At 39.1% G+C, this 12,837-nt stretch overlaps 1 protein-coding gene across 5 annotated transcripts in view; it reads right to left on the reverse strand.

Annotated features, from left to right (window-relative positions):
- The window catches only part of elmo1 (engulfment and cell motility 1 (ced-12 homolog, C. elegans)), a 103,466-nt gene that overhangs the window by 11,757 nt on the left and 78,872 nt on the right, over window positions 1-12,837 (reverse strand). The window lies entirely within an intron of this gene.

Below are 12,837 nucleotides of genomic sequence, written 5' to 3' on the forward strand. Positions count from 1 at the left end.
CAAAAGAAGCCAATAATTTTGCAAGATCCTTCATCGCATCTGGCAGAACACATTTTTCAAATAGCACCGACTACTTGTGTGAATTCACTCAAACGCATTGAGGACGCTTTTCTTCAGATCGCAGTGGGGAAAAAAAATTAGCCACCATGACTAAGAGGAATATTTTTCAATTACCTTACATTCATCTAACAATGTGTGTATCGTTAAACACCGACATATCCATAAGCAGCTCATACCAGATGGCATTTGAATAAACCATGCTGTGTCTATTTGTCCTTGTCATTTTTTAATGATTTTATTTTACTTTTTTTTCCATCTGTTCTCACGGACAATGTGGGTGAGAATTAGAACAATAACGTCCAAGCAATGATTTATGCCTATTTGAAACAAATATGAAAAAATTGAAGAGCAAAAACGCTCAGAGGTGTAAAATCTTTCTGTGCAGTAGAGAATGAATTTCTTTGTGGTTTTGGGTTGGATGAACAACAACATTTGTTGCCATCACTTCTTTTATGGGTCAGAGCTCCCACTGATACATAAAACCAGAAACTTACATACACTGAATAAAAAAAGAAAAAAAAAAAAGAAAAGAAAGAAAGAATAATTTTGTTTACCTCTGTGTCCGACTTTAAATTTGAATAAATGTTAAAGGCGGATTGACAAAATTGTTTCAGTTTGCTAATTGCCTGTATATTCAGAAGACGGGAGCAGCGATCGGTGTGCTCCAGCCTCTGAGGTGATCATTCTGCGACTTGAGTGACAACTATGAAAGTGACTTTACTGCACTGAGTGACAGTAAGTCTGGCTACTATTATGTGAGTTTTTAAAAATGACATTTTTAGCACTTTGACAGAACTGGGCTTATTTTAACACCATTATTAAAGCTTGATTTTTTTTTTTTTTGTTACAGCATAAAAGCCTCTGTTATTCTGCATATGCACTCCGAGTTGAAAGCCAAAATATTCAAAAGCAGCTCCTTTCATTTAGCTTTGCGCTCCAACAAGTAATTTGAATTCTGCATAATTATGATTTGAACAATAACACAACCCAAAAGCCCTTTTTTTTTTTTCTTTTCCTGAAATCATTCAGCCAGCAAACAAAAAAAAAAGGTTCTTGACAGAGGATGTTTGTCCTCATGTGGGGAAGTTCACTTTCAACATGAGTTTCTTAGGTTGTGTTGAACTCTAGATCTCAGTAAAAGCTTGGTGGCTTTAATAAAACAAACATTTCTGTAGCCAAGTATGGTTGCTCTATATACTACAGATGATGTGGAAGCAGATGTGACAAGCAAATGGATGAAAATGAAAATGGATCAACCTTGTTAGCTGCTGCTGCTGCTGGGCCTGCAGCAGAATCATCACTGGATCAAATCCCCTTCAAGTGACAGGAAAGAAAACTGATCTTCCTTTTGTCCTATTCGATGTGCATCTTTTTTGTATTCTTTAAACACAATATTCCATGCATCTATTTTGAGGTACTGCAAATACTTCTTGTATGGCGTTTTAGGGTGATGTTTAAAACACTATGTACAAATGTACAAAGCTTGCAACATTCAGACATGACTTTTGCCACGTTTTTCACCCCACAGCCATTTTATTTATGGTGAGTATTTTATTTGTAAGAGTCAAAAACAACATATGAGACAAATATTTTTAAAATACTTATACATATGTATTCGATACTTTTGTAAATGCACCTTTTTGTTTTGAGCTCCTGTATATTTTCATCAACTTGTTTTTTTCCTTCTGAAAAAATTGATTTTATTTAGGGGTATCAAAGTGTATCAAGCTGTCTAGGGCTGAACAGAACTAATTTTTTTGAGTTTTTACTGTTCAGAAGATCTGAAAATCCTGTATATTTTTTTTCCTCAATTATGCTGCACATTTTGTCGTTTTTGCACATAAAATCCTAAGAAAATACACTGGAATTTGTGATTCTAATGAGACAAAATCTAAACATGCTCAGTAGGAATGACAACCTTTCTGCTCTATAACTGCTATGTTCTTCTTGAGATGCACTAATCTGCTAGGTCTAGTCTGGGGACTCTTGAGTTCAACGACAAGGCTTAAACTCGTCAAAAATCCCAAACAAGTCTTATGCAATATTGTTTTTCGTTGCTTGTTTTTTGCTGCAAGGCGATTACTCATCATTTGGAGGAATCTTTGGACTCTCACCACTCAGACTGAGCCTGCAATAAGGCTATTAAAAATAGAAAATTTGAGCCTCTGGAAATGGATGTGAAGCATAAGGCTGAATCAAGCAAAAAAAAAAAAAAAAAAAAAGCCAAACACACAAGCCAAAGAGTGTGATCCTCCTTAATCACCATCAGGACTCTGTGTGCATTAAGAAAAGATCTGGACTCTTAAGATGAAGCTGCAAATCAATATGGACAGACAAAGAAGCTAACTCAATTTGTTATTCAGGGTTTGATAAAGTCCGGTGTTAAAATGCAGGTAGAAAGCTTTTAGCCTGAACTGATTGCTAATTAAACTTTAATCTCTGTGACTAAGCCACAAAATAACACGAGAAGAGCCACTAATTTTAGCCACAAGTCTGAACGTGACACCATACTGAACCTGCAAACTCCACTGTAGACATTAACCACGTTTAATTCCATTTTGGATTGATTTACAAAAACGCAGGCTACATGACCACATCTTCCCTCTCCAGTGTGGCACTAAATCTGTTACTGAAGCTGATGCAAAACATCTGTGGCACTGCAAAGCCAAGCCGTAAAATATCCTTTGACAGGGCAGACAAGGTTGAGACAAAGCCGCTGTGTGCTGAGCTTAACCTTAACCAACATCATTTTCAAAATGATGCTAATGAAATTAAATAATGGCTCCCTGACATGGACATTTTTGCAGAGATAAAAGAAAATTTCATGCCCTTCTCCCTCAAGCAAGATTTGGGGAAAGAATCATGCTGCACGTCTAATGAGACAGGAGGAGGACTTCAGCATCTCTGAAGTCTGTGTGTCACTTCAAATGTTGCTTAATGTTTCATTCAATTCTCACATTCAGAATAAAAACTGACTTTATTCCACCTGATTTAATTAAAATGATATCCATTGTGCCTCGCTAACGTAGCCACTTTTTCACATTTTGTCACATTATGACACTGTTTTTTGTTTTTTTGGGGGGGGGTTTGCAACAAGGAGATACATATAGCGGAGTAGATTTCTAAAGTGGAGAGAAAATAATTTCAAAACTACTTAATGCAAACGAGAGCTTCAAATATTTATGGTATGTTTCCATCTGTTTTGCAGACACAAAGAGATGACATTTGTCTTTACGATTCTTAAAAAAAATTGATGGGAATCAGTTTTGGTGGTTGCGATGCGATGAGAATGTGAACTTTTAAGAGTCACTCATTGACGCTATTAGAATGAGGTCCAGCATAAAATCCAAAATAAACAATAAATGCCAGTGATAAGAGAATCTGCATTTTTCTTTCTTTGGGTCGAGAACAGACAATCCGAGCTGCGATTCGAGCTTGTGGTGTCAGAATATTTTTTATTTCCTTTTTTGGCCTAAATTTCTCCCTCTATCCAACAATTTAAGGTGAAAAAATGAACTGCTCAGTAAATGAAGCCATGCAAAGAGGAGTGTTAGAGTCATGGGCTTTACTCTCAATCACAACTTTAGAATTATAAATCAAAGCATTCAGGTAATTAAGTGCAAAATGAATCCATTATCCCATAAAGATTGTGAATGGTGCGTCTGCGTGCCAAAATGAATTATTATTCTCCTGAGGATGCTAATCAATGACCATATCAAAAAATGCAATACAAGAAATTAAATATCATACTGCAGTTAAGAAAAGATACCTGTAAAGCCTAAGATTTTATTTAAAAAAGGGGAAAAACTGTATTTTAAAGCCTCATCATGCTTTTTAGCCAACCTGGTTTTCTAGCCATCATCCCCGGAGAGTCGTCATTAATATGCCTTGTTTGCAGCCATGTCTCCGACAGGAAAACAATTCTGCAGGCCCATGTGGCTGCTCTCATCCTAATTAACACTGCGAATATTCATCACATTTAATACGAACACATGGTCCTTTGTCACCGGGCCGGGAATGCATTATGAATATTTTATCTGTACCCTCTATCAGCAGGGAGCACCTTGACAGAAGCAAGGTGAGCTCAAAGAAACTTTCACTTCGCCTTGTGTTCTTCTCCCTGCTCTGTCAGATTCACAGATAAAAGGTTTATTTATTCTTTTAACCTTTTTGGCAGGTGTTTCTTTGTAATTATCTGTCATTTTATGTTTTCTTATCTTTCCTCAACTACAAGGGCGCAAAGGAAGTTAGATACCAGGGCAAGTGTCAGCAGAGTAATTAAAAGCCATTCCAAGAACCACCGAACACATGTAACGAAGACGCCGACTCGTCCATCACTTCCTTGCACCTTTGAGATCGTCCTTCCAGCGGGAAGGACCTTTTGCAGCCGCTCCGCACCATCCATCACGTTTCCTCTGCTGCAACAAATTACCGTCCACTTCTCGCCGACCAATCAGCTGCATGGCAGCTTCATTTAGCTAAGAGCTCGCTAATGACATCATTTAGCAGCCGTCAGTCAAACCTGAGCACGCCACTCAAGCATTTCGTGGAGAAATCCTGGAGATCTTCCTGGAGAGACGCTTTGTTGGGGCGAATAACAAGGCTGTAATCATGGAATAATGACTTTCCTGACAAGTCCCTGAAAGCAATCAAATATCCAACCAATCTCACTTGGCGATAATTGAACCCGGTTACTGGAGGGCGTCACTCCGGCAGGAAACATATGCAGGATGCAGCACGAGGGAAAGAAGACATGCTCATAAGAATCCAAAGTCATTCTAATATATTTGTCAACTGACAGGAAAGTGAAAGTGGGAAAATAAAGAGGGCAAAACATTTTCCGGCATGGATACAATCCTTCTTTGTCATTTCCTCCCAATTCAACTTGAAATCAAGATATTTCTTTGCAAGAAAAAAAGTGGAACTGTAACACTCCCATCCATTAAACCTTTAAATACACTTGCTGCCTCCTGCTTGAAGTTAGTTCGCAGTCATTGTATCTGCACGTTTAAAGTAAAAAACATCAAGTTAACAGCTGGATGTGACGTTAAAGTGCTGTTAAAAGCCCCTTGCGTTTTACTGGATGCTTTAAATTTCTGTTTGACAGCACTTAGATAACCATAGTAGTTCTGCACACTTAGAATCTTGACACGTAAAAAGCACATGAAGCAGCTTTGGTCCTCTTATAATACATGAAATATGGAAAAAAATCCAACATAAGCCCGAACACAACAGGTTGACTAATGATCCTGTGACGTGCCTTGCAATTTTTCTAGTACTCACATCTGCAGCAGACTTGAAAACCCACAAGCTATACACTTAGAACTCATTGGTTCTGTCTATAATCCAAAATAACACTCATTTATGGTTCCAGCACTGTGGATCAAGTCAAGCTGACAGAGAAGCTGCATTTTTCTTGAGAGAGAGAGAGAGAAAAAGAAAGAAAACAGCTCCACATGTGGAGTGGTGCAGCCCATATGAAGGATCAGATGAAAAAAAAATTCACCTGGGAATGTAGCACTTACTGCAATCTCATAGAGAATCAACAACAAAAGCCGAGAGTCGACCTTGACTTAATTAGCATTGAACGGTTTTCAGGCATTTTCTACAGTTATGCTACAAGGAAAAAAAAAAAGAAAAAAAAATGCATTAATTGGTCCAGATGGACGATCAAATTGGCTTTGATTAAGCGTCTATTCAAGGACTCATCATCAGCAGGGCACACATCCTAATGCTGTTCGGAGAAACTAAAGCAACCTCCCCATGAATGATGTAAAACTCATTCATTTAGGCCAGTTATTAGGCTTTCAGACGAAAATGTGCAAATTACAAGAAAAACCTCCCCCAAAACCTTGATGTTCAAGACACATAATTTATGAATCATAAATGGAAATTTGGTTCCAGAAGACAGAAGAAATATTAAGCTACACTAGCTCATTTTACTAAAACTGATTCTCAGTAGAAAATATTACATCAAGGAAACAAACACTTACGTAGAAGTTTTGTCTGATTTGGTCAAATAACTTTTATTCTTTGAACTTGTCTTATTTGCTGCTTTTATTCACGATCAAAAAAATGATTTGAACTTGCGTATTGGTCGTTATTATACTATGTCCCATTACAGCCACAAAATGTAATGCATCTTATTGGGATTTTAGATAAAGCAGCATTAAATTGTGTAATGTAATTCAATTTTTGTTTATGACTTTTGCCCAGGTTTCTTTGACAAATTGCTTAACGACAAACAGTGGGTGTTGGATTCAGTTTTGATTATTATTTGCTTCTCTGTACTGACTTATCACATAAATTAAATTAAAGCTTGTGGTTGTAAAGTGTCAAAGTGTGAAAAAGTTTGAAGATGATATATTTTGCATTATACCGCATATCTGAGACTGGCTTTACCAAGGCCAAGTTTTTACTTTGTTTTCTGCCTGAGGAACAATAATAAACACTAAAAAAAAAGGACCAGTCTTTTGGTCTCCCTTGCTTAGACTCATAATTACTGACACGATTCAAATTTATTATGGATTTAAGCAGTGCCACATTAATATCTGATAATAAACAAGACCTCAGGAAGCCATATGAGTGTTTGTTTTTGGAATCAATCTAGAACTAAATACTGCAACCACAGACACACAAGTAAGTCAAAAGCAAGATAAATGACTGAATCACAAGGAATAAAAATTGAAGCTTGTGTGTCCATTTCCCTGCTGATTTCTCGTGAGCCTAATTATCTTGATTCGCCATAAAACAAAATGCTGGGCTGGCATCTCCGTTCTTACAGCTCTGATGGTTTGATGCTAATGATGGGTGATCTCTCTGGTCCGATTAGTGAGCTTAGCTTTGCTGTTCTCCATGTGAGTGGGCCAATGCTCTCAGAGATGAAAGATCGCCCCCTTAGGCGCACAAACACACAATCATGAAAAAGTAATGCACCGAAAAGAAGAAGAAGAAGAAAAGAAAAAAAACTGACACAAGTCCCACCAGAGCAAAAACGAAGAACAGTCACGCTTTCCTCTTGATACACACTTGCATGCATGCAAACTGTGCGGAAAGCAAAAGCTCACTGACATACTCAAAGATTTGTTGTAGCACACATGCATGCACGCATCTTCGGATTGTGCTTACACATGTGCAAAAACAATAAAGCAAACCTTGTTAAGAGAGTGGGAGGCGAGGCAGCCAAGCAGAAAGATATAAATAGCCTGTCTGAAATTCAACAATAGAGGTGGTGGTGGAGGTGGTGCAGGACGCTGGTGGGATGGGGAGTAAAGCGGGGGGGACAAGAAAGAGAAGGAGTACAAGACAGAGAGAGAGAATATGAGACAAAAGAAGTAGAAGAAACTGCAGGAAGGGAAGAGCACAGGAAACAGACAGCTGGTGAAGTGAGGTGCATAAAACCGGTAATGAAATGAGACAACAGCAGGTCTCATTGCAGGAGAGAGGGGAGGGTTTTCCAAAGCCTGATCCAGGTACAGTTTCTTTCAAAGCATGAGAGCAGTGTCCTCCACTGTCCCCTACTGTCCCCCACAGTTCCTTGGAACTCGGATAAACGGTCATGAATATGTTCGAGAAGCAATCATTTCCTTAATATCATACCTAATCCAATCCTACAAGACTCCTCTTTTCATGTAAATATGCATATATGCTAACTCTTTAGGATCAGCATCAGGCCAAAGTCTGAACTTAAATCAAGGCTTTTTAAAAACTAAACAAAGCTGAAATAGTTTATTCCCCACTAAAGGACACCCAGCTCAAGCAACGAGACGTTACATGATACAGGAATGAGATGAAGTTCTTGCAGCATTTTTTCAAAGATAGAATTTAAATATTTTTCTCATCACAAATGAAGTGAAGGCTTCACAAATCAGCCAACGTTGCAGTCCAATTATTACTGGTCCATGTATTGTAACTTCAAGGCTAATCTTATTTTAAGGTAGTCATTAATGCACTGATATTCTTGGTTATTGAGTTTTTACAAATAGAACAAATCGTTTATACATTTTCAATAATGTTTTAAATAATCACTACTCAGTATAGTTTGTAGAGACTTTCAGAGGTGGTCCAGATTGATGAACAACTGTGAAAAAGCTCTTTAGTTTGCTGCCAATGGGAAGCACTACAAATGCTAGTTTTAGTATCATCAGCGACTAATAGTTGGTCAGTCTCTGTACTGTCAAAGTGCTTAGAAATCAATCATTTACTGTCAAATGTGCTTTCAATATTGACTAATTTTTATTTAAAAATTGTTTAATAGCTATACAGTAAATACCAATGTATATATCAATAAATACTAAGAAGAAAAAAAAGAGAGCACCACATGTAATACATTAGGTATATGGCTATATTTATGGGTCAGTCTATGAATTGTTTTTAGTGGAATTGCTGATTTAAATTGTACTTTTAAAAACCAAGATAAATGGGTAATTATTTATAACTCTTTTTACATCAGGTTTTTTGTGTTAAGTGCCAAACCCCAAACCACCTCCTTTCTTATTTCATTAGAAAAAGGAAACATGGAGGTACATCTTTAAGTCTCAGGCTCAAAATACATACATCGCTACACCACCTATTAACTGCGATTTTAATCTTTTACAGCTTTCAAGCACTTTGTGATTTCCAAGCAAGAATAATTTAAACTCATAAGTCCTTCAGGGTCACTCTTCAACATGGCGTCATAAAATGTAATGTTCTGGCAGAAAGGAGGCATTACTCCACATTTATTCACTCTCTGATTTCCAGCCAGCATGGACACATAAAGACCAAATGCTAGTTAAATTAATTATTTATCTCTGGCTTTTAGGTTCGTTCAGCTGAAGTGCTACTTGGACCAAGTTCAAGGTCTCCAGTCTGAGGCCAACTTTAATTGACGCTCATAAGCAGAGCAAGCAACCATAGGACTCTTCTGTAGGACTACACCCAGCTTGCTATTTTAATTTAATTTATTATTTTAATGGCAGAAAATGCAAATACATAATTTCGTTATGTAAAGTTGATGTAGCATGTATTTTCTATTGGCAGAAGTATAATATATTTTATATTCTGCTTTTTACCAGAGCTTATGGAAAAAAAATAAAAAATCAACAAGCCATTTATGCAGGGCAGAGAGCCTTCATTTAGCTTGTGTTTCCTCTAATGCAGGCCAAACCATTATCACAACAAGCTGGCTGGCTGTGATGTAGGCTTTTTGCAGTTTTCATATCTACGATGGTTTAAAGACAACAGTGAGGAAGGGGTGTAATTTGGACTTATTTGGATTCATGGCGGAAGGTGCTCTTAAGGCTTAGCAACACATTTGTTGCTACTCTTACTACAAAGCAGACAAAAAATAGAAACAGAACTAGAAAAAAGCCCTGAATGCATTATTTTGCTGTTATGGAATAAAAAATGAAGCTGGATCTGGAAACATGTTTTATCTGCTACCTTAGCAGAGCCCAGTCCTCCTGTTCTGTTTACATTAGTAGGTTCTGCCAGATATTTAACTAAAACTACTTAGAATGTCTTACGAGTTGAATTATCAAATTGAGTATTATCAAAACAAAACGTAAACCTCTAAGGTTTAGCCTAACATTTCAATAAATGAAAACATCTATTAGGTTTACAGGAGACGGCGACACAGTGAGCTAGATGAGCATCCATCTGGCTACTATGCAGACTAATGCATTCATTTTGTCTAAACTGCACCCAAACATTTCCGATAAGGAGAAATCGGGCACGATTAGGTTAAAAATATACATTCAAACTTTCAGAATGAGTCTAATCAAGGTCATAAAAGACACAAGAGAAACAGAGATTGATAGTAAATCATTAATTATCCCGGATAAATTAGGTGAAAATAAGATCATGAAATGTCACAGAGATTGGCTGAAGAATCAACTAGTAAATGAAATCGGTCCATTTTCAGCCCACCACCCTGACAGGAGACAGGCCGGTCACAAACACAGAGTACAGGTTTTTTCCGAATTAACAACAAGCAATACAAGGTTGAGGAAACCACAACACTTTCTGGAGTGGAAAATGTTAAAGGACGAAAAATACAAAGCTAGCTGTTTTCAGTATTAGGCCAAACGAAGCAAAAAAGACATAAAAACTATTTAAAATGAATTTTCTACAGAGGCATGCTGGTAGTTTACTTAGGCTGAAACTACAAAGAACTAGTCCTCAGGTGCTGCTGGTCATTTTACTCCTTTCACATTTTGTACTTATTCAGTTTTAGTAATTTCATAAACTCTGTTGACTTTTCCATCTGCCAAGAGACATCAATTCATACCTGATAAAAAAAATTAACCGGTCCAGAGTTGATTTTAGTAGATTCTAAAAGGGCTTAGTTCCTCTTTTTCAATGTCTTTTTATAACTGTCTGTCACACACTGTAACATTCCCTCTGTTTTTAACACTTCTAAATAATTAACAGTAAAAGCAACAAGGCTTGTAAGAAATATTCTGAACACTGTAAACACTGTTTTAGGTAAAAAAATGAGCCACAGACCTGATCGGTGGCCAATTTCTCTGACTACTGTGTGTAGAAAATGCTAAAGATAACAAACCTTTGAATAGTTGTAAGGAAACATGATACTCAGAGGACAGATCACCGATCCACCATAGTGTCAACACAGAGGGATCTTTTCTCTGCTTCATCACTCCGTCATCTGACCAATATTCTTTGCATGCAGATGTTTCATTTGCATCAGGAAAGTAAACCTCAGCGACACCAGAAGCAGCATGCACACCGACCGCAGAAGCCCATCAGGTAATTCAACAACCTGAACCCATAAACCTTTATCAGTCAAACTATTTATTTCCCACTTTCACCTCAGATCACAATATAACAGGTCACAGCATGGGTATATATACGCCAAAAACAGAGCAAGAGCAACAAATAAAACACTGTGATGGCAGCATTTCAAAGGCTTCTGCTCTACAATCTGGAGCAGACCTTACTCTAATCCTGTGTCAAACCCCTCTGGCTCAAACACTGGCTGATGCTCATCCAAAGCTACCAGAGGCAGTGTGGAGTCCAGAGGAGCAGAAGTAGAGGTGTTGGATTCCTCTGCTGACAAACAGTGGGTGTTGGTGATTTGGAGTAATCCCACTGACAACAACAAAGCCCGACCCCCCCTCCCGTCACAATAACACAGATAAATACCGATGATGCCTGGGGTGCAAAGTGGATGTATGCAACTAGAGGCAGAGTGAAATTATAATCCAACACATAAGTGTGTGCGTGTTAATACAAAGGCTGTAATCTGGGTCCCGCTCTATCCTGCTTACGCCTGGCCGAGCCCACACTGCCCCATCTGTCCCTCCTCCCTCATCTTCTCCATCTCTCCCCTGGCTTTTCTTCCCTCCTTCCTCCTCCTTGCTTCCCCCTCTCCTCCTCCGCATCCAGGCAACAACACAAACAGTCCTCTTTCTCCTGTTAGGACCACCTCCCCCTCCTCTCCTCTGGTGTTTTCTGACTCCACATTTCCAATCTCTGTACTTACATGTCACCTCCATGGCTCTGAGCGGCGTGCGATACTCTCCACAGTGACTGATGAATTCCCCCGACCCGCTAGCGGAGAACGACTTTTCGGCTCGCGGCAGGGAGGCAGGGACGGGTGGAAAGATGGAGGGAGCAGATGGTTCCTCAGAAGAGCAGTCTGGCTGATTGTGGACAGTTAGCTATAGCGTTAGCCACAATAAGAGAAAACTCATCTGTCAATGCCGTCTCCTTTTTTTTTTCTTTTTTTGCCTGTTTTGGCTCTTGCTCCTGCAGTTGCCTCTCTACCTCAGAATTTTCTGTTTAATTAAACCCACCCCTCATATATTCCCTCCCCATCATCTCGCTACTATTATAATATTCTCTACCTTTTCTATCTGCCTTCCTTTCTCCCTCTGTGGCTCTAAGAGCATCAGCCAAGCTGCTCTGCTTCACTTATGTTGATCTCTGAGCTTATGCACTGATTGGACCCACGCCATAATCAGAGACACCAATGGTGATGCAGCAAGCGGATCACATGATAAATATAGGTGTTTGTGTGTGTGCAAGAGTGCGTGTGTGTGTGTTTAGTCGTGGAGGGAGAGAGGGACGAGAAGGGGAGAATGGGGAGAGGGTATGTGAGTGGCTGCAAGCCGCTACATCACAGAGGGATTTTTTATTTTTTTTTCCAAGGTCTAGAGAAGAGAGAGATGAAGGCTCCCTCTTCCCCTCCTGTGGGGAGAAGGAGGAGGAGGAGGACGAGAGGGGCTGTGAGTGCGGACGCTCGGATGAAGGGACGACAGGCAGCCTCACGAGTCACTGATAGGCGCGCTCACGCCGAAAAAAAGCGCGTACGCACGCAGAGCGAGTGGCTCCATTTTAGCTAAAACAGAGGCAGGGCAGTGCGCCGCCGCCGACGTAATTGGACAGGGTTGCTATGGAAACAGGGGAAACGGCTGCTGACGGACAAAGCAGTGCCCTGGGAGCATCAGACTCGCCTCCATTAAACACACCACATATACAAACACACACCTGCCTCGTCTTGTACTGAGCACCACATTAAGACAGAAGAAAAATCAGCAGGCCAGTGTATTTTTATTTTTTATATATTTTTTTTTTGACTGTTCCCTCAATTAGCATATTGTAATGTGTGCAGAGTGATACTAAATCAATGAGCCACAGAGATCAAGGCAGTGAAATGGCAATCAGTGCTAAAGAAATGGACACACACTTGTAGTGCACGGCAACGTGCACATTAGGACTCTGATAAAAACTCAAGTGCTTTAGTATTCCACACATCAGTGCTGTCAGCGGCAA

The sequence above is a fragment of the Gambusia affinis genome, linkage group LG14 (genome assembly GCF_019740435.1).
Source record: "Gambusia affinis linkage group LG14, SWU_Gaff_1.0, whole genome shotgun sequence".
Classification (NCBI taxonomy): Eukaryota; Metazoa; Chordata; class Actinopteri; order Cyprinodontiformes; family Poeciliidae; genus Gambusia; species Gambusia affinis.